The sequence below is a fragment of the Triplophysa dalaica genome, chromosome 24 (assembly GCF_015846415.1).
Source record: "Triplophysa dalaica isolate WHDGS20190420 chromosome 24, ASM1584641v1, whole genome shotgun sequence".
NCBI lineage: Eukaryota > Metazoa > Chordata > Actinopteri > Cypriniformes > Nemacheilidae > Triplophysa > Triplophysa dalaica.
The window spans coordinates 12,126,741-12,146,954 of NC_079565.1; the positions used below are offsets into that span (position 1 = coordinate 12,126,741).

A 20,214-nucleotide genomic window follows, 5' to 3' on the forward strand; every position below is an offset into this window, starting at 1 on the left:
AGTATTGGAGAAGCAGATCCACGACCTACTCGAGAGGCAAACACGTCTGTGAGAACGTAAAATGGCAATGGAAACATCCCGGGCTGACGCTCGCAAAGCTGCGGTAAGTGTTCGACGTGATTGTAATACTCCTATCACTTCTACTCCGTGTGTTTCTATGCACAGATCCCAGGCTTCAAGAGCACGACGAGCCGAAATGAACTTCTCTCCTGCACCTGCACACACACGGCGAGAGGCGAAATCCAGGACAGGAGCGATGACCTATCCCCCACCGCCGCTACCGGTCTTCAAGATTTCTACGAGAAATCGCTATGCTGCCCTCTGCGAGACGAAATCCAACGCTGTGGTCATCGGAGACTCAATCGTCCGGAATGTACGCACCTCCTTCAATGAAGGTAAGGTGCGCACTCACTGTTTTCCTGGCGCCCGTGTTCTCGATGTCTCCGCGCAGGTAACTGCGATTCTGAAGGAGGATGCAAGAGTAGGAGCCGTAGTTCTGCACGCGGGGGTGAATGATGTGAGAATGCGGCAGTCGGAGATCCTGAAGAGGGATTTCAGGAGTCTGGTCGATACTGTTCGCAACGCATCGCCCACGGCGAGGATCATCGTATCAGGGCCGCTTCCTACTTACCGACGAGGGAACGAAAAGTTCAGTAGACTATTTACGCTTAATAATTGTTTAATGTCATGGTGTATTGAACAGAAGCTGCTCTTTGTAAATAATTTTTATCTGTTCTGGGAGCGACCAAGGCTCTTCCGCCCCGACGGGCTGAACCCCAGCAGCATTGGAGCGGAAATTCTGTCTGACTACATCTCAAAGACGCTACACACCATTTGACTAGTAAGTACAAATTTTAACTATAGTCTGTGTTCTTCTCACCCAACTGTTAAGAATGTTACAGTTAAGAATGTTACTGCTTTCAAATACATAGAGACTGTGTCTGTCCCCCGAATAATAAAACCAAATAATCATTTATTTAAAAGTATGAGAAAAAATCTTATCATGATTAAACCAAAAGACAATATACTTAATGAGCAAAACCAACGCCTAAAGTTTGGGCTACTTAATATTAGATCACTAAATCCAAAGGCAGTTATTGTAAATGAAATGATCACAGACAACAGTTTTGATATACTATGACTTACTGAAACCTGGCTTAAGCCAAATGATTACTTCGGTCTTAATGAGTCTACTCCACCAAGCTACGGTTATATTCATGAACCACGTCCGGTTGGTCGAGGTGGTGGTGTCGCAACAATCTTTAGAGACTTTCTTACCGTTACTCGGAGAACAATGCATACATTTAAATCATTTGAAATGCTTGCGTTGAACATAACAGTTCCAAACAAAAGTAAAAAATCATTGGTCTCTCTTACATTGGTTACTGTGTATAGACCCCCTGGGCCTTACACTAATTTTCTGATAGAGTTTGCAGACTTCTTATCGGATCTATAGGTTAACGTCGATAAAGTACTGATTGTTGGAGATTTTAATATCCACGTAGATAGTGCTAACGATCCATTAGCTGTGGCGTTTAAAGAACTACTAGACTCTTGTGGTGTAACACAATACATCAATGGACCTACTCATTGTCTTAATCATACCCTAGACTTGATTATATCTCACAGAGCCGATCTAATCAATATCGATGTTATACCTCAAAGCGACGATGTTTCCGATCACCATCTTATAACATGTACACTGCGCACTGCAGAAATCAGTTGTATATCTCCATATCGACAGGGTAGAACAATCACCTCAACTACTAAAGATAGTTTCGTAATGAACTTGCCAGATCTGACTCCTCTAATAACCTTTCCAACTAATATAGAATCACTCGATGACATGACCAGCAACATGGGCACTATTTTCTCTTATGCATTAGAAGCACCTATGAAGTCAAAAAGGATTAATGAAAAGATCATAGTACCATGGTATAATAACACCACTCGCGCCCTAAAAAGAGAAACGCGTAAACTGGAGCGAAAATGGAAACAAACCCAATTAGAGGTTTTTAAAATTGCATGGAAAGAGAGTGCAAGCTGTTACAAAAAGGCTCTAAAAGCAGCAAAAGCTGAGCATTTCCGTAACCTCATAGAAAATAACAAAAACAATCCAAGGTTTTTAGTTAGTACAATTGCTAAACTAACAAACAAACAGACTCCACCTGACCTGGGTATTCCGCCGCACCTTGGTAGCAATGAATTCATGAAGTTTTTTACCGAGAAAATCGAAATAATACAAGACAACATAGCTAAAACCAAACCTCCAAGTGTGTCGGAAGAATTAGTTTCAACCGTCACCCAAAAAGAAAAGCTAGAGTGTTTTTCTCCTATAAATCAGGAAGATTTTATTAAAATTATTACTACATCCAAACCGACGACATGCTTATTAGACCCCATTCCGACTACTTTATTAAAAGAGTTACTACCTGCTGTAATTGAGCCCATTTGTAACATAATCAACTCGTCAATTAATCTAGGACATGTCCCAGGGCCCTTTAAACTGGCTGTAATTAAGCCTCTTATCAAAAAAACAAACTTAGACCCAAATGAACTTGGAAGCTATAGACCGATTTCAAATCAAACCGGTACTTGTTCGTTAGAATTACAAATGACCTCCTTATTGCTTCAGATAAAGGTAACATCCCACTATTAGTCCTGCTTGACCTTAGTGCTGCTTTCCATACTGTAGACCATAAAATACTACTAGATTGTTTACACAATTTTATCGGTATTCAGGGACAGGCACTGCAATGGTTCAGATCTTACTTAACAGACAGATACCAATACGTCCATTTAAATGGGAAATCGTCAAATCTTACGCAAGTAAATTATGGATTACCTCAGGGATCGGTTTTAGGACCCTTGCTTTTACCATATACATGCTGCCCCTCGGCAACATTATTAGAAAACATGGAATTAGCTTCCACTGTTATGCAGATGATACTCAGCTATATATCTCATCAAGACCAGATGATTCCTTTAAGCTATCCAAACTGGCAGAGTGCATCGAGGACATAAAACATTGGATGACTAGTAATTTCCTCCTTTTAAACTCTAGCAAAACAGAAATATTACTTATAGCACCAAAATCAAGTAAACAGAATATCTCCGATTACAGCCTGCAAATTGAAAGCTGCACTGTTACTCCAACAAATACAGTTAAAGACCTAGGTGTTATATTAGACGGCAACCTGTCATTTAAAAATCACATCTCAAATATCACAAAAACAGCCTTCTTTCACCTTAGAAATGTTGCCAAATTACGAAATAGTTTATGTGTTGCAGACGCAGAAAAGCTTATTCATGCATTTGTGACCTCACGGCTTGACTATTGTAATGCTCTACTTAGTGGTTGTCCTGTATCATCGATAAACAAACTACTGTTAGTTCAGAATGCAGCTGCCAGAGTTCTTACTAGGTCAAGAAAATACGATCACATAACCCCAGTTTTATCATCGCTTCACTGGCTACCCATTAAGTATCGTATTGATTTAAAAATTCTTTTAATTACTTACAAAGCCCTGAACGGTTTAGCACATACTTACTTAACCGAGCTTTTATCACGTTACAACACATCACGCTCTCTAAGATCTCAAAATTTAGGACTTTTGACAACACCTAGAATAACAAAATCCACCAAAGGGGGACGAGCTTTCTCATACGTAGCACCTAAACTCTGGAATAGCCTTCCTGATACAATAAATCTAGATTAGAGACACATCTTTTCAGCCATCTTTCACTTAATGCATAGTTAATGAATAGCAGCTACGCTAATTATTCTCTTTATTCTCTTTCCGCCTCTGCCTCGGGATGCCCATCCCGAGGTAGGAAGAAGTTCCACCATGTCCAGACGACCGACAGATGCCCATCCCCAATTTGAGATTACGCCAGATACAGCTGCAGACTGACTGACCATCCCAGCTCCATCTAAGGCAATTCCACCATCTGCTAAGAGAAATATGAGCATCGGACCATCCCAGCTCATACCACTACATCCCCAACCAAGAGCAAAGACGGACTATTTGTCTTATTAATGCTGAAGTTACAATATTTGGTGTTAAATGCTAAACCTTAACCACATTTCAGCAGTCTGAGTGCAGCTATGACACGTCATAGGGAATCTGGCCCTCCCGGTTGAGCCTGGTTTCTCCCAAGTTTTTTTTCTCCATTAATCAATCATTGGAGTTTGGGTTCCTCGCCACAGCAGGGCAGTGTTGGCCTGCTCACCGGGAGACTGCATTCATTGATTTATTTATTTAGAAATTAGATATCATTTATTAGAATGATCTTACTCGTTGTATAAATACCATGCACTGTGCTGTGTTTTAACTTTTCTGTTTTTCCTGTTTGTACCTGTTAAGCTGCTTTGAAACAATACACATTGTGAAAAGCGCTATATAAATAAACTTGAATTGAATTGAATTGAATGGAACAGGTTGGTCAGGTTGACCCAGAGGCTTTGGTGGTTGTGGGGCCCGTCGCTTTTTAGTTGAAACGTGAGGACTTGCGATAATAGAGTGGGATAGTTTTGTTCCAGGAAAAAACGAGTTCCTCCATTTTCTATGAGAAGCTCAAAAGAGATGATGTAGTAGAGAGGGTGAGAGTGTGTAGTGAGAGGGGCTGCGAGTCTGGTGTTTCTGAAGACTGAAGTATGTTGTTTTGGCTCTCCTGGTTGATATCCACAGAAACGTCCAACTGATGTGATGTCACTGGGCAGGGTACAGCTTGAGTGGTGTTATCCCAATGTCCATCCAACTGCTGAGGTGGGTCACTATGGCCAGGTGTATTTGTGCCATTTAGGAGTGGAGTGGTAAACTCTACTGATGGGTGAAAGAGGGAGAAGAGGATATTGTACTTTAGCACTCTTGAACCAAGTTTGTTTGGGTGGAGGCCATCTGTTCTAAAAAGTTGTCTTTGACTCTAAAAGAGATTAAAGTTGTCAATGAAGTTTAGTCCTCTCATGTTGCAGGTTTTTTGCAGCCATATGTTCAGACTGAGTAGCCGAGAGAACATATTCATTCCCCGAGCTGGGAGAGGTCCACTGATGAATGCCTGTCCTTTAGCTTTCCAAGCAATTCAAAGAGTTCATTAAAATCCCTTTTTAGGAGCTCTGACTGCTCTTTTCGAGTATCATTTTTCCCCACATGTATGACAATCCGATTTACAGACTTATGTTGTTTCAGGATGTTTGAGAGTTCCTTGCTTACATCAGCAATCATTGCTTTAGGGAAATAGTATGTACGTATGTACGTGCCCTGCTATGAAGGTTTCTGATAATTGAGTCCCCCACTATGAGAGTATTTGGCTCGGGTGCTTGTTGAGCAGAGTGCCGGTGCCTGTTTGACACAGAGCTTCTGCTAACTGCAGTGTCCACTTTTGATTTTTGCCTTACCACGTTTGGGGATTCTTCACCCATATTCATTAGTGCCTCAAATCTATTTTCAAGATGTACAGGGGGTGGCAGAGTACCAACATTGTCTACTCGAGTCTTAGTCATATTTGGGGTAGATGAAGCTAATGCGGCAATTTGTGAAACTCTCGACAGTCTGATATTACTAGCTTTAGGTCTTGCGCCCTTTTTCTGCCAACGGTTTGTGTCCTCAGCTACCTTTGTTTGCATCTGTACAGGTTTGTCTGAGCTAACTATAATCTGATGAGAAGTGCTGGGTTCACAGAACTCACCGGCTTCATGCTGAGGGGGTCCACGACGAGTAACAGCTGTGTGTTTAGTAGCTTTGTTTTCGAGAACTGCAATCTTTTGTAGAAGTTTGTGGCAGTTTGAGCAACAGGTGGTTTTTGATCCAACAGATGGCATTTTCACACCAGTTTGAGTGTGGGCAATGGAATTATTCTGAAGAGTTTCAATTGTACGCAGTAAGAAATCCTGGTTGCTTAGCGAAAGTTTTGAAGTATTTCCCAGTCTTTGGTTTCAGTGCCTAATTGTTTTGTCTGAGCACTGTACTGAACTGCTGGTGTTTAAAAAAGATAAAGCATAAAAGCAGAAGCGCAAAGCACGGAGCGCTAGTAAATGCGTCCGATCAGTAGCAAAGCCGGAAGAAATATAGACAATTACTCTGTTTCGCTTGTAATTTAGAGGAGCCGATTTATGTAAAGTGTATGCATCCTCCGAGGATAATCACTGTTCAATTTGTTAATCAGATAGACAGACCCCTGTGTCATTGAATACTCCCTGTTTTTACCACCTAAAAATCCGGGGTTAGAAGGGCTATAATAAACTTTTTTACAGTAGCTTTTTAATGGTTTGTAACACATGTGGGTGGTGTCAGAACTCGTCGGCCTCCAGATCCACTTCCGGTGTAAACAATTAAACTCTCACAGAGTTGTAGCGATCACGCAGCATACACCATTTGAACACATTCACTGTCGATAGCTGCCAACGTAGAATCAAATCCACATAATATATACAAAGAATCATCCTGGGTCACCACGCGTCCATCAGCGAACATGCGATACCATATACCCGGTATTACGCACACTTTTAATGAGAGATAAATCGTTGCCTGACCATCAGGGTGTCAGGTCAGCAGGATGAAGACAACTACAGGGGGTACAATTACACAGCTATAAGATATAAACTGTCAAACAAGACTGACAGATCATAAAAAAAAAAAAAACTTTTATTGACTGGCAAATTAATTGCTTGGGGGAAAGTAGGGAGACACACACACTTTCAGAAGATTTGAAACAACAAGCCTCATTTCATTCATTTGCATGATAAAAACCACAAAGCAAAGGAAACAACATTCTTAGAGGAAAAACACACATATTACACTAATACTATCTCAATATCTTACAAACATCATTCACAAATATCCTGTAGTAAAAGCAAAACAGGATGAAAACAAACCTTTTTGATAAGGAAGTACTGAATGGGGGTTTAGGAAGTTAGACATGCTGAGGGAAGGGAAGGGGTCAAATGATACCCCCAAAACAATCATAAAATATATCTGTCATCAGGACTGTCATACCATAAAAGTCCAGTTTGAGTGACCAGTGGACAGAAAATTTGATATGTGTACATAAATCAATCAAACAATTTGACACACAGTATATGATAACACTACTAATGTTTATGTGATTTTACAAATGTTTTCTTGGCAGGGACCTCTAAGGAAAGCAAGGCCAAATAAAAAAAACAAAGATGAGCTGTCAGGGCAGTTTTTAAAGCACATCTGACTATCTGAAGGTGCACTAAACCCTAAGCCGACAGAACCCTGTAAGCTTTTAACTGTCTGGGAAATGTCGCAGCGGGCCTACTGTAAAACACAATGGTGGAAACTGCAACACTAGCGGTCTAAGGCGCTGGATTTAGGCGCTGACAGTGGGTGACTGTAGTTTTCCTCTTACCTCCAGAGCCACATTAGCTGGTTCAGGTGTGCATGATGAACCTGCACTACTCAACACCCCTCACCCGAGGGCCTACACCTAGAACATGTCGCTGGAACTCAAGAGCCTGGATAGCTCAGTCGGTAGAGCAACAGCCTTTTAATATGAGGGTCCAGGGTCAAGTCCTTGTTCGGGCGATGAGTTTCCCTTTTATAAGTCAACTTTACCATGTAAGCTCTTTTGGCCCCGCCCTCTGTTGATAAAAATATAATAAACAGTTTGCTCGTGCGTTGGAGTCGACACATGGGCTTTGAGCAGAGATTTCATCGAGCACATGCGTCAGGAATTCCGTGAGACCTCAGCTAAAGCTACCAATCTTCTCCCTGCAGATGTAGTAACGAAGTCCTGCTAGCGCAACTTTGCCGGAGGGCTGTTGGCTTGCCATGATCGTATAGTGGTTAGTACTCTGCGTTGTTGCTGCAGCAACCCCGGTTCGAATCCGGGTCACGGCAGGGGATCACGTCTTATTGAAGTCCTGCCTTTCCCGTTTTGACATCGTCCTCTTTGCAGCACGACCGAAACCCAGATGGCCTGGAACCTGTTGTAATTGTGGCCGAGTGGTTAAGGCGATGGACTTGAAATCCATTGGGGTCTCCCCGCGCACTTTCAAACCCTGCTGACTACGGCTGCTTTAGTGAGAGAGAGAAGACAATCAAGCCTTTGTAGACTCCCACGTGTTTCTTTACGAGCGACTCTGCTACAGATGTTCCTGATATAACACAAATTGACCGGTACAAATTGATTGGGATTTTCTGAGGGACCAGGGTTGAAGTCCCTGTTCGGGCGATGAGTTTCCCCTTTGTAAGTCACCTTTACCGTGTGAGCTCTTCTGGATCTTCTGATAAAAGACCAAAGATGAGCTGTCAGGGCAATTCTCCAGAGCCACGTTACCCGGTTCAGGTGTACTTGATGAACTGCAAGTCATCATGCTCTTGACTGTCGAAAAGTCACAGCGGGCCTACTGTAAGACACAATGGTCGAAACCGGAGGCAAAACGTGCCATTTTGTGGTAGCGTGGCCGAGCGGTCTAAGGCACTCGATTGAGGCTCCAGTCTTTTCGGAAGCGTGGGTTCAAATCCCACCGCTGCCAGCTGAGGTGTAATACGGTCAATTTTTTCCCCGGGCTGAGCTATGAGGTCAGCTTTTAAATCGCGTCTCACTTTCATGCACCTGCAGACCATCTGAGCCAAATTGACTGGTACAGGTGTGCTCGATGGGTTGTCAATGCAAATAGGTATATAACAATGTAGGACACATTCAAGGAAACACAATGTGTACATACTTTATAGGCCTTTATGTGATTTTACAAATGTTTTCTTGGCAGGGACCTTTAAGGAAAGCACGGCCAGATAAAAGACCTAAGATGAGCTGTCAGGTCAGTTTTTAAAGCACGTCTGATTTTCACTTACCTGCCAACTCCTAGAGCCCCGTTACCCGGTCCAGGTGTACTGGATGAACTGCAATCTACAGATGGCATCGCCTCCAGAGATAGGACTGAACACCCTTGCATCAGAAAGGTGCACTTAACCCTAAGCCTACAGAACCAGCCTACAGAACCAAGACTTGACCGTCTGATTGAATTCGCATTGAGCCCGGATAGCTCAGTAGGTAGAGCATCAGACTTTTAATCTGAGGGTCCAGGGTTCAAGTCCCTGTTCCGGCGATGTGTTTCCACATTGTTAGTCACCTTTACCTCGTGAGCTCTTCTGGGCCCTCCCTCTGTTGATAAAAATTAAATAAACAGTTTGCTCGTGCGTTGGAGTCTACACATTGGCTTTGAGCAGGGATTTCATCGAGCACATGCTCAAGGAATACCGTGAGACTTCAGCGAAAGCTGTCAATCTTCTCCCTGCAGATCTAGTCACTCAGTCACTTTGCCGTAGGCATGAAATCCATTGGGGTCTCCCCGCGCAGGTTCAAACCCTGCCGACTACGGCTGCTTGAGAGAGAGATGAAGATCAAGCCTTTATAGACTACCACGTTTTCCTTTAAGAGCGACTCTGCAACAGATTGCACGTGTTGTTGATATAACACAAATTGACCGGTACAGGAGTGCTCGATGGGTTTTCGATGCAATTAGGTAAATAACAATGTAGTAAACACTTAATGTAAATCAATGTGTACATACTTTATAGCCTTTTATATGATTTTACAAATGTTTAAGAGCACCTCTGCAACAGTTGGCACGTGTTGTTGATATAACCATAATTGACAGGTACAGGAGTGCTCGATGGGTTGTCGATGCAATTAGGTATACAACAATGTAGATTTCTTGACTTGCGAATCGTAGTCCGCGGACGACCCCTGGCGCTGAAGCCCTGAATTATGGAACAGAATGCCAGAGAAAAGCCTTTGGCCAGTACGGGTATCGAACCCGCGACCTTGGCGTTATTAGCACCACGCTCTAGGATAGTTGTTATCCTACCTTTGTCTTACGTTGTCATTACAAAGATCCTCCACCTTCTATGTGGTTCCTCGTTCCACAAGTACAACACTTTTCCTGCACGTAAACAGATGAAATTCACTTGTGTTTGCCTGACAGCTTAAACGTTTTAGTACAAAGGTCTAAGATCGGGGCGGTAATAATCCCTGGCATGAGCCCCTCGAAAAGGTGGAGACTTTCAATGAGAGGTCTCACCGAGATTTAAATTCGGATCGCTGGATTCAGAGTCCAGAGTGCTAACCATTACACCATGAAACCCAATGTGAAGCTGTTTTCGACATGCCAGATTCCGAAGAAAAGAGCGCACGGTCTTGTGAATGCAAGAGCTCCACTATAACTAGAGCAAAGCATTGGACAGAGGGACGCATGCCGAAACCCGGGATCGAACCAGGGACCTTGAGATCTTCAGTGTAACGCTCTCCCAACTGAGCTATTTCGGCCACGTTTGCAGGTTTCTTGACTTGCGAATCGTAGTCCGCGGACGACCCCTGGCGCTGAAGCCCTGAATTATGGAACAGAATGCCAGAGAAAAGCCTTTGGCCAGTACGGGGATCGAACCCGCGACCTTGGCGTTATTAGCACCACGCTCTAGCCAACTGAGCTAACAGGCCATGGGTCTCCTGCTTTCATGATCTGGATTGCCATAGTGCCACCTTGAGTGTCCTCACAATACGATGAACGCTTAAAGCAGGGCTCGTCCGGGATTTGAACCCGGGACCTCTCGCACCCAAAGCGAGAATCATGCCCCTAGACCAACGAGCCGAGCGGTGTGCAGTGATTGTGATTTCAAGGCGATTTGGAAAAGCATTTTCCCCACGTGTGCCCCGTTTCATTGAGCCAAAGCAATGCGCGTCTTTTTCCGATAATGCGCGGGAATTTGCTCAAATGAAAGAGCGCTCGCTTGGCATTCGAGAGGTAGAGGGAATGACGGCCTTATTCTCCATATTAGAGGCTTTTGGAGCTTCCTTCGTGCGACTTAGCCCTCCCTATGCTACCTGTCGAGGCTCACCTTTGCAGAAAAAGGTCTTCGTGTTGAATACTGTTCATATATTCAGTCACAAAAAGCCTTCAGTGCCCCTTGTCTCTCCTCGCTATGGCACCTGGACACAAATGACAAGAATCTCCCATATGGTGTGCGCATTGCTTTTACCCAGAGCAACGTAATGCAGGACATTTCACGATCAGAGACAATCAAGTTGTCACTTAAGATTCCACAAGTTTTTTTTTGCTGTGTAACTTGCATTTTCAGTAAACCAGTGTGGATATGTGAGGTGGTTCGTTTCCTTGCCCTTTTCTTGTAGTTTCTTGAAAAGGGTTATCCTCCATTACTGTTGGGTAATTGTCAAAATAAGGCTAAGCATGAAAAATCTCTCTCCCCAAATCTTCTCTTTTTAGTACGTGTGTGTGTGCAATCACATTAACGTTTCAGAAATGGGCAATTTCTTATATTTATTTTCCGCTTTGCCTTGGTTGTATTGACCTTTGGCTCATTGTGTACCGTTGGCCTGTTGTCAGTGTGAAAGCAGCAAATGCTACTTTAACTCGAGGTTTAATGAAACCTAGTTGTTATCCTACCATTGTCTTACGTTGTCATTACAAAGATCCTCCACCTTCTATGTGGTTCCACAAGTACAACACTTTTCCTGCACGTAAACAGATGAAATTCACTTGTGTTTGCCTGACGGCTTAAACGTTTTAGTACAAAGGTCAAAGATCGGGGCGGTAACAATCCCTGGCATGAGCCCCTCGAAAAGGTGTAGACTTTCAATGAGAGGTCTCACCAAGATTTGAACTCGGATCGCTGGATTCAGAGTCCAGAGTGCTAACCATTACACCATGAAACCCAATGTGAAGCTGTTTTCGACATGCAAGATTCCGAAGAAAAGAGCGCACGGTCTTGTGAATGCAAGAGCTCCACTATAACTAGAGCAAAGCATTGGACAGAGGGACGCATGCCGAAACCCGGGATCGAACCAGGGACCTTGAGATCTTCAGTCTAACGTTCTCCCAACTGAGCTATTTCGGCCACGTTTGCAGGTTTCTTGACTTGCGAATCGTAGTCCGCGGACGACCCCTGGCGCTGAAGCCCTGAATTATGGGACAGAATGCCAGAGAAAAGCCTTTGGCCAGTACGGGGATCGAACCCGCGACCTTGGCGTTATTAGCACCACGCTCTAGCCAACTGAGCTAACAGGCCATGGGTCTCTTGCTTTCATGATCTGGATTGCCATAGTGCCACCTTGAGTGTCCTCACAATACGATGAACGCTTAAAGCAGGGCTCGTCCGGGATTTGAACCCGGGACCTCTCGCACCCAAAGCGAGAATCATGCCCCTAGACCAACGAGCCGAGCGGTGTGCAGTGATTGTGATTTCAAGGCGCTTTGGAAAAGCATTTTCCCCACGTGTGCCCCGTTTCATTGAGCCAAGGCAATGCGCGTATTTTTCCGATAATGCGCGGGAATTTGCTCAAATGAAAGAGCGCTCGCTTGGCATTCGAGAGGTAGAGGGAATGACGGCCTTATTCTCCATATTAGAGGCTTTTGGAGCTTCCTTCGTGCGACTTAGCCCTCCCTATGCTACCTGTCGAGGCTCACCTTTGCAGAAAAAGGTCTTCGTGTTGAATACTGTTCATATATTCAGTCACAAAAAGCCTTCAGTGCCCCTTGTCTCTCCTCGCTATGGCACCTGGACACAAATGACAAGAATCTCCCATATGGTGTGCGCATTGCTTTTACCCAGAGCAACGTAATGCAGGACATTTCACGATCAGAGACAATCAAGTTGTCACTTAAGATTCCACAAGTTTTTTTTTGCTGTGTAACTTGCATTTTCAATAAACCAGTGTGGATATGTGAGGTGGTTCGTTTCCTTGCCCTTTTCTTGTAGTTTCTTGAAAAGGATTATCCTCCATTACTATTGGGTAATTGTCAAAATAAGGCTAAGCATGAAAAATCTCTCTCCCCAAATCTTCTCTTTATAGTACGTGTGTGTGTGCAATCACATTAACGTTTCAGAAATGGGCAATTTGTTATATTTATTTTCCGCTTTGCCTTGGTTGTATTGACCTTTGGCTCATTGTGTACCGTTGGCCTGTTGTCAGTGTGAAAGCAGCAAATGCTACTTTAACTCGAGGTTTAATGAAACCTAGTTGTTATCCTACCATTGTCTTACGTTGTCATTACAAAGATCCTCCACCTTCTATGTGGTTCCTCGTTCCACAAGTACAACACTTTTCCTGCACGTAAACAGATGAAATTCACTTGTGTTTGCCTGACTGCTTAAACGTTTTAGTACAAAGGTCAAAGATCGGGGCGGTAACAATCCCTGGCATGAGCCCCTCGAAAAGGTGTAGACTTTCAATGAGAGGTCTCACCAAGATTTGAACTCGGATCGCTGGATTCAGAGTCCAGAGTGCTAACCATTACACCATGAAACCCAATGTGAAGCTGTTTTGGACATGCAAGATTCCGAAGAAAAGAGCGCACGGTCTTGTGAATGCAAGAGCTCCACTATAACTAGAGCAAAGCATTGGACAGAGGGACGCATGCCGAAACCCGGGATCGAACCAGGGACCTTTAGATCTTCAGTCTAACGCTCTCCCGACTGAGCTATTTCGGCCACGTTTGCAGATTTCTTGACTTGCGAATCGTAGTCCGCGGACGACCCCTGGCGCTGAAGCCCTGAATTATGGAACAGAATGCCAGAGAAAAGCCTTTGGCCAGTACGTGGATCGAACCCGCGACCTTGGCGTTATTAGCACGACGCTCTAGCCAACTGAGCTAACAGGCCATGGGTCTCCTGCTTTCATGATCTGGATTGCCATAGTGCCACCTTGAGTGTCCTCACAATAACGCTTAAAGCAGGGCTCGTCCGGGATTTGAAACCGGGACCTCTCGCACCCAAAGCGAGAATCATGCCCCTAGACCAACGAGCCGAGCGGTGTGCAGTGATTGTGATTTCAATGCGCTTTGGAAAAGCATTTTCCCCACGTGTGCCCCGTTTCATTGAGCCAAAGCAATGCGCGTCTTTTTCCGATAATGCGCGGGAATTTGCTCAAATGAAAGAGCCCTCGCTTGGCATTCGAGAGGTAGAGGGAATGACGGCCTTATTCTCCATATTAGAGGCTTTTGGAGCTTCCTTCGTGCGACTTAGCCCTCCCTATGCTACCTGTCGAGGCTCACCTTTGCAGAAAAAGGTCCTCACAATACGATGAACGCTTAAAGCAGGGCTCGTCCGGGATTTGAACCCGGGACCTCTCGCACCCAAAGCGAGAATCATGCCCCTAGACCAACGAGCCGAGCGGTGTGCAGTGATTGTGATTTCAAGGCGCTTTGGAAAAGCATTTTCCCCACGTGTGCCCCGTTTCATTGAGCCAAAGCAATGCGCGTCTTTTTCCGATAATGCGCGGGAATTTGCTCAAATGAAAGAGCCCTCGCTTGGCATTCGAGAGGTAGAGGGAATGACGGCCTTATTCTCCATATTAGAGGCTTTTGGAGCTTCCTTCGTGCGACTTAGCCCTCCCTATGCTACCTGTCGAGGCTCACCTTTGCAGAAAAAGGTCTTCGTGTTGAATACTGTTCATATATTCAGTCACAAAAAGCCTTCAGTGCCCCTTGTCTCTCCTCGCTATGGCACCTGGACACAAATGACAAGAATCTCCCATATGGTGTGCGCATTGCTTTTACCCAGAGCAACGTAATGCAGGACATTTCACGATCAGAGACAATCAAGTTGTCACTTAAGATTCCACAAGTTTTTTTTTGCTGTGTAACTTGCATTTTCAATAAACCAGTGTGGATATGTGAGGTGGTTCGTTTCCTTGCCCTTTTCTTGTAGTTTCTTGAAAAGGGTTATCCTCCATTACTGTTGGGCAATTGTCAAAATAAGGCTAAGCATGAAAAATCTCTCTCACCAAATCTTCTCTTTATAGTACGTGTGTGTGTGCAATCACAATAACGTTTCAGAAATGGGCAATTTGTTATATTTATTTTCCGCTTTGCCTTGGTTGTATTGACCTTTGGCTCATTGTGTACCGTTGGCCTGTTGTCAGTGTGAAAGCAGCAAATGCTACTTTAACTCGAGGTTTAATGAAACCTAGTTGTTATCCTACCATTGTCTTACGTTGTCATTACAAAGATCCTCCACCTTCTATGTGGTTCCTCGTTCCACAAGTACAACACTTTTCCTGCACGTAAACAGATGAAATTCACTTGTGTTTGCCTGACAGCTTAAACGTTTTAGTACAAAGGTCAAAGATCGGGGGGATAACAATCCCTGGCATGAGCCCCTCGAAAAGGTGTAGACTTTCAATGAGAGGTCTCACCGAGATTTGAACTCGGATCGCTGGATTCAGAGTCCAGAGTGCTAACCATTACACCATGAAACCCAATGTGAAGCTATTTTCGACATGCCAGATTCCGAAGAAAAGAGCGCACGGTCTTGTGAATGCAAGAGCTCCACTATAACTAGAGCAAAGCATTGGAAAGAGGGACGCATGCCGAAACCCGGGATCGAACCAGGGACCTTTAGATCTTCAGTCTAACGCTCTCCCAACTGAGCTATTTCGGCCACGTTTGCAGATTTCTTGACTTGCGAATCGTAGTCCGCGGACGACCCCTGGCGCTGAAGCCCTGAATTATGGAACAGAATGCCAGAGAAAAGCCTTTGGCCAGTACGGGGATCGAACCCGCGACCTTGGCGTTATTAGCACCACGCTCTAGCCAACTGAGCTAACAGGCCATGGGTCTCCTGCTTTCATGATCTGGATTGCCATAGTGCCACCTTGAGTGTCCTCACAATACGATGAACGCTTAAAGCAGGGCTCCTCCGGGATTTGAACCCGGGACCTCTCGCACCCAAAGCGAGAATCATGCCCCTAGACCAACGAGCCGAGCGGTGTACAGCGATTGTGATTTCAAGGCGCTTTGGAAAAGCATTTTCCCCACGTGTGCCCCGTTTTATTGAGCCAAAGCAATGCGCGTCTTTTTCCGATAATGCGCGGGAATTTGCTCAAATGAAAGAGCCCTCGCTTGGCATTCGAGAGGTAGAGGGAATGACGGCCTTATTCTCCATATTAGAGGCTTTTGGAGCTTCCTTCGTGCGACTTAGCCCTCCCTATGCTACCTGTTGAGGCTCACCTTTGCAGAAAAAGGTCTTCGTGTTGAATACTGTTCATATATTCAGTCACAAAAAGCCTTCAGTGCCCCTTGTCTCTCCTCGCTATGGCACCTGGACACAAATGACAAGAATCTCCCATATGGTGTGCGCATTGCTTTTACCCAGAGCAACGTAATGCAGGACATTTCACGATCAGAGACAATCAAGTTGTCACTTAAGATTCCACAAGTTTTTTTTTGCTGTGTAACTTGCATTTTCAATAAACCAGTGTGGATATGTGAGGTGGTTCGTTTCCTTGCCCTTTTCTTGTAGTTTCTTGAAAAGGATTATCCTCCATTACTATTGGGTAATTGTCAAAATAAGGCTAAGCATGAAAAATCTCTCTCCCCAAATCTTCTCTTTATAGTACGTGTGTGTGTGCAATCACATTAACGTTTCAGAAATGGGCAATTTGTTATATTTATTTTCCGCTTTGCCTTGGTTGTATTGACCTTTGGCTCATTGTGTACCTTTAGCCTGTTGTCAGTGTGAAAGCAGCAAATGCTACTTTAACTCGAGGTTTAATGAAACCTAGTTGTTATCCTACCATTGTCTTACGTTGTCATTACAAAGATCCTCCACCTTCTATGTGGTTCCTCGTTCCACAAGTACAACACTTTTCCTGCACGTAAACAGATGAAATTCACTTGTGTTTGCCTGACAGCTTAAACGTTTTAGTACAAAGGTCAAAGATCGGGGCGGTAACAATCCCTGGCATGAGCCCCTCGAAAAGGTGTAGACTTTCAATGAGAGGTCTCACCGAGATTTGAACTCGGATCGCTGGATTCAGAGTCCAGAGTGCTAACCATTACACCATGAAACCCAATGTGAAGCTGTTTTCGACATGCAAGATTCCGAACAAAAGAGCGCACGGTCTTGTGAATGCAAGAGCTCCACTATAACTAGAGCAAAGCATTGGACAGAGGGACGCATGCCGAAACCCGGGATCGAACCAGGGACCTTTAGATCTTCAGTCTAACGCTCTCCCAACTGAGCTATTTCGGCCACGTTTGCAGATTTCTTGACTTGCGAATCGTAGTCCGCGGACGACCCCTGGCGCTGAAGCCCTGAATTTTGGAACAGAATGCCAGAGAAAAGCCTTTGGCCAGTACGGGGATCGAACCCGCGACCTTGGCGTTATTAGCACCACGCTCTAGCCAACTGAGCTAACAGGCCATGGGTCTCCTGCTTTCATGATCTGGATTGCCATAGTGCCACCTTGAGTGTCCTCACAATACGATGAACGCTTAAAGCAGGGCTCGTCCGGGATTTGAACCCGGGACCTCTCGCACCCAAAGCGAGAATCATGCCCCTAGACCAACGAGCCGAGCGGTGTGCAGCGATTGTGATTTCAAGCCACTTTGGAAAAGCATTGTCCCCACGTGTGCCCCGTTTCATTGAGCCAAAGCAATGCGCGTCTTTTTCCGATAATGCGCGGGAATTTGCTCAAATGAAAGAGCGCTCGCTTGGCATTCGAGAGGTAGAGGGAATGACGGCCTTATTCTCCATATTAGAGGCTTTTGGAGCTTCCTTCGTGCGACTTAGCCCTCCCTATGCTACCTGTCGAGGCTCACCTTTGCAGAAAAAGGTCTTCGTGTTGAATACTGTTCATATATTCAGTCACAAAAAGCCTTCAGTGCCCCTTGTCTCTCCTCGCTATGGCACCTGGACACAAATGACAATAATCTCCCATATGGTGTGCGCATTGCTTTTACCCAGAGCAACGTAATGCAGGACATTTCACGATCAGAGACAATCAAGTTGTCACTTAAGATTCCACAAGTTTTTTTTTGCTGTGTAACTTGCATTTTCAATAAACCAGTGTGGATATGTGAGGTGGTTCGTTTCCTTGCCCTTTTCTTGTAGTTTCTTGAAAAGGATTATCCTCCATTACTATTGGGTAATTGTCAAAATAAGGCTAAGCATGAAAAATCTCTCTCCCCAAATCTTCTCTTTATAGTACGTGTGTGTGTGCAATCACATTAACGTTTCAGAAATGGGCAATTTGTTATATTTATTTTCCGCTTTGCCTTGGTTGTATTGACCTTTGGCTCATTGTGTACCGTTGGCCTGTTGTCAGTGTGAAAGCTGCAAATGCTACTTTAACTCGAGGTTTAATGAAACCTAGTTGTTATCCTACCATTGTCTTACGTTGTCATTACAAAGATCCTCCACCTTCTATGTGGTTCCTGGTTCCACAAGTACAACACTTTTCCTGCACGTAAACAGATGAAATTCACTTGTGTTTGCCTGACAGCTTAAACGTTTTAGTACAAAGGTCAAAGATCGGGGCGGTAACAATCCCTGGCATGAGCCCCTCGAAAAGGTGGAGACTTTCAATGAGAGGTCTCACCGAGATTTGAACTCGGATCGCTGGATTCAGAGTCCAGAGTGCTAACCTTTACACCATAAAACCCAATGTGAAGCTGTTTTCGACATGCAAGATTCTGAAGAAAAGAGCGCACGGTCTTGTGAATGCAAGAGCTCCACTATAACTAGAGCAAAGCATTGGACAGAGGGACGCATGCCTAAACCCGGGTTCGAACCAGGGACCTTTAGATCTTCAGTCTAACGCTCTCCCAACTGAGCTATTTCGGCCACGTTTGCAGGTTTCTTGACTTGCGAATCGTAGTCCGCGGACGACCCCTGGCGCTGAAGCCCTGAATTATGGAACAGAATGCCAGAGAAAAACCTTTGGCCAGTTCGGGGATCGAACCCGCGACCTTGGCGATATTAGCACCACGTTCTAGCCAACTGAGCTAACAGGCCATGGGTCTCCTGCTTTCATGATCTGGATTGCCATAGTGCCACCTTGAGTGTCCTCACAATACGATGAACGATTAAAGCAGGGCTCGTCCGGGATTTGAAACCGGGACCTCTCGCACCCAAAGCGAGAATCATGCCCCTAGACCAACGAGCCGAGCGGTGTGCGGCGATTGTGATTTCAAGGCGCTTTGGAAAAGCATTTTCCCCGTGTGCCCCGTTTCATTGAGCCAAGGCAATGCACGTCTTTTTCCGATAATGCGCGGGAATTTGCTCAAATGATAGAGCGCTCGCTTGGCATTCGAGAGGTAGAGGGAATGACGGCCTTATTCTCCATATTAGAGGCTTTTGGAGCTTCCTTCGTGCGACTTAGCCCTCCCTATGCTACCTGTCGAGGCTCACCTTTGCAGAAAAAGGTCTTCGTGTTGAATACTGTTCATATATTCAGTCACAAAAAGCCTTCAGTGCCCCTTGTCTCTCCTCGCTATGGCACCTGGACACAAATGACAAGAATCTCCCATATGGTGTGCGCGTTGCTTTTACCCAGAGCAACGTAATGCAGGACATTTCACGATCAGAGACAATCAAGTTGTCACTTAAGATTCCACAAGTTTTTTTTTGCTGTGTAACTTGCATTTTCAATAAACCAGTGTGGATATGTGAGGGGGTTCGTTTCCTTGCCCTTTTCTTGTAGTTTCTTGAAAAGGATTATCCTCCATTACTATTGGGTAATTGTCAAAATAAGGCTAAGCATGAAAAATCTCTCTCCCCAAATCTTCTCTTTATAGTACGTGTGTGTGTGCAATCACATTAACGTTTCAGAAATGGGCAATTTGTTATATTTATTTTCCGCTTTGCCTTGGTTGTATTGACCTTTGGCTCATTGTGTACCGTTGGCCTGTTGTCAGTGTGAAAGCAGCAAATGCTACTTTAACTCGAGGTTTAATGAAACCTAGTTGTTATCCTACCATTGTCTTACGTTGTCATTACAAAGATCCTCCACCTTCTATGTGGTTCCTCGTTCCACAAGTACAACACTTTTCCTGCACGTAAACAGATGAAATTCACTTGTGTTTGCCTGACAGCTTAAACGTTTTAGTACAAAGGTCAAAGATCGGGGCGGTAACAATCCCTGGCATGAGCCCCTCGAAAAGGTGGAGACTTTCAATGAGAGGTCTCACCGAGATTTGAACTCGGATCGCTGGATTCAGAGTCCAGAGCGCTAACCATTACACCATGAAACCCAATGTGAAGCTGTTTTCGACATGCAAGATTCTGAAGAAAAGAGCGCACGGTCTTGTGAATGCAAGAGCTCCACTATAACTAGAGCAAAGCATTGGACAGAGGGACGCATGCCGAAACCCGGGATCGAACCAAAGCGAGAATCATGCCCCTAGACCAACGAGCCGAGCGGTGTGCAGCGATTGTGATTTCAAGG

General features: G+C 44.7%; 1 protein-coding gene and 29 non-coding genes across 59 annotated transcripts in view; 3 read left to right on the forward strand and 27 right to left on the reverse strand.

Annotated features, from left to right (window-relative positions):
- LOC130414614 (mucin-2-like) overlaps window positions 1–20,214 on the reverse strand; it is a 112,603-nt gene that overhangs the window by 22,799 nt on the left and 69,590 nt on the right. The gene's annotated exons all lie outside the window — the stretch shown is intronic.
- Window positions 7,957–8,038, forward strand: trnas-uga (transfer RNA serine (anticodon UGA)). Its single transcript has one exon. It is a non-coding gene; the product is annotated as a tRNA-Ser (tRNA).
- Window positions 8,422–8,503, forward strand: trnal-gag (transfer RNA leucine (anticodon GAG)). The gene has a single exon. It is a non-coding gene; the product is annotated as a tRNA-Leu (tRNA).
- Window positions 9,004–9,076, forward strand: trnak-uuu (transfer RNA lysine (anticodon UUU)). The gene has a single exon. It is a non-coding gene; the product is annotated as a tRNA-Lys (tRNA).
- Window positions 10,043–10,114, reverse strand: trnaq-cug (transfer RNA glutamine (anticodon CUG)). Its single transcript has one exon. It is a non-coding gene; the product is annotated as a tRNA-Gln (tRNA).
- Window positions 10,224–10,296, reverse strand: trnaf-gaa (transfer RNA phenylalanine (anticodon GAA)). The gene has a single exon. It is a non-coding gene; the product is annotated as a tRNA-Phe (tRNA).
- trnai-aau (transfer RNA isoleucine (anticodon AAU)) lies at window positions 10,394–10,467 on the reverse strand. The gene has a single exon. It is a non-coding gene; the product is annotated as a tRNA-Ile (tRNA).
- Window positions 10,547–10,618, reverse strand: trnap-ugg (transfer RNA proline (anticodon UGG)). Its single transcript has one exon. It is a non-coding gene; the product is annotated as a tRNA-Pro (tRNA).
- On the reverse strand, window positions 11,629–11,700 carry trnaq-cug (transfer RNA glutamine (anticodon CUG)). The gene has a single exon. It is a non-coding gene; the product is annotated as a tRNA-Gln (tRNA).
- Window positions 11,810–11,882, reverse strand: trnaf-gaa (transfer RNA phenylalanine (anticodon GAA)). Its single transcript has one exon. It is a non-coding gene; the product is annotated as a tRNA-Phe (tRNA).
- On the reverse strand, window positions 11,980–12,053 carry trnai-aau (transfer RNA isoleucine (anticodon AAU)). The gene has a single exon. It is a non-coding gene; the product is annotated as a tRNA-Ile (tRNA).
- Window positions 12,133–12,204, reverse strand: trnap-ugg (transfer RNA proline (anticodon UGG)). The gene has a single exon. It is a non-coding gene; the product is annotated as a tRNA-Pro (tRNA).
- On the reverse strand, window positions 13,222–13,293 carry trnaq-cug (transfer RNA glutamine (anticodon CUG)). Its single transcript has one exon. It is a non-coding gene; the product is annotated as a tRNA-Gln (tRNA).
- Window positions 13,403–13,475, reverse strand: trnaf-gaa (transfer RNA phenylalanine (anticodon GAA)). The gene has a single exon. It is a non-coding gene; the product is annotated as a tRNA-Phe (tRNA).
- On the reverse strand, window positions 13,573–13,646 carry trnai-aau (transfer RNA isoleucine (anticodon AAU)). Its single transcript has one exon. It is a non-coding gene; the product is annotated as a tRNA-Ile (tRNA).
- trnap-ugg (transfer RNA proline (anticodon UGG)) lies at window positions 13,720–13,791 on the reverse strand. The gene has a single exon. It is a non-coding gene; the product is annotated as a tRNA-Pro (tRNA).
- On the reverse strand, window positions 14,083–14,154 carry trnap-ugg (transfer RNA proline (anticodon UGG)). Its single transcript has one exon. It is a non-coding gene; the product is annotated as a tRNA-Pro (tRNA).
- trnaq-cug (transfer RNA glutamine (anticodon CUG)) lies at window positions 15,172–15,243 on the reverse strand. Its single transcript has one exon. It is a non-coding gene; the product is annotated as a tRNA-Gln (tRNA).
- trnaf-gaa (transfer RNA phenylalanine (anticodon GAA)) lies at window positions 15,353–15,425 on the reverse strand. Its single transcript has one exon. It is a non-coding gene; the product is annotated as a tRNA-Phe (tRNA).
- Window positions 15,523–15,596, reverse strand: trnai-aau (transfer RNA isoleucine (anticodon AAU)). Its single transcript has one exon. It is a non-coding gene; the product is annotated as a tRNA-Ile (tRNA).
- On the reverse strand, window positions 15,676–15,747 carry trnap-ugg (transfer RNA proline (anticodon UGG)). Its single transcript has one exon. It is a non-coding gene; the product is annotated as a tRNA-Pro (tRNA).
- trnaq-cug (transfer RNA glutamine (anticodon CUG)) lies at window positions 16,765–16,836 on the reverse strand. The gene has a single exon. It is a non-coding gene; the product is annotated as a tRNA-Gln (tRNA).
- trnaf-gaa (transfer RNA phenylalanine (anticodon GAA)) lies at window positions 16,946–17,018 on the reverse strand. Its single transcript has one exon. It is a non-coding gene; the product is annotated as a tRNA-Phe (tRNA).
- trnai-aau (transfer RNA isoleucine (anticodon AAU)) lies at window positions 17,116–17,189 on the reverse strand. Its single transcript has one exon. It is a non-coding gene; the product is annotated as a tRNA-Ile (tRNA).
- Window positions 17,269–17,340, reverse strand: trnap-ugg (transfer RNA proline (anticodon UGG)). The gene has a single exon. It is a non-coding gene; the product is annotated as a tRNA-Pro (tRNA).
- trnaq-cug (transfer RNA glutamine (anticodon CUG)) lies at window positions 18,358–18,429 on the reverse strand. Its single transcript has one exon. It is a non-coding gene; the product is annotated as a tRNA-Gln (tRNA).
- On the reverse strand, window positions 18,539–18,611 carry trnaf-gaa (transfer RNA phenylalanine (anticodon GAA)). Its single transcript has one exon. It is a non-coding gene; the product is annotated as a tRNA-Phe (tRNA).
- Window positions 18,709–18,782, reverse strand: trnai-aau (transfer RNA isoleucine (anticodon AAU)). The gene has a single exon. It is a non-coding gene; the product is annotated as a tRNA-Ile (tRNA).
- Window positions 18,862–18,933, reverse strand: trnap-ugg (transfer RNA proline (anticodon UGG)). The gene has a single exon. It is a non-coding gene; the product is annotated as a tRNA-Pro (tRNA).
- Window positions 19,949–20,020, reverse strand: trnaq-cug (transfer RNA glutamine (anticodon CUG)). Its single transcript has one exon. It is a non-coding gene; the product is annotated as a tRNA-Gln (tRNA).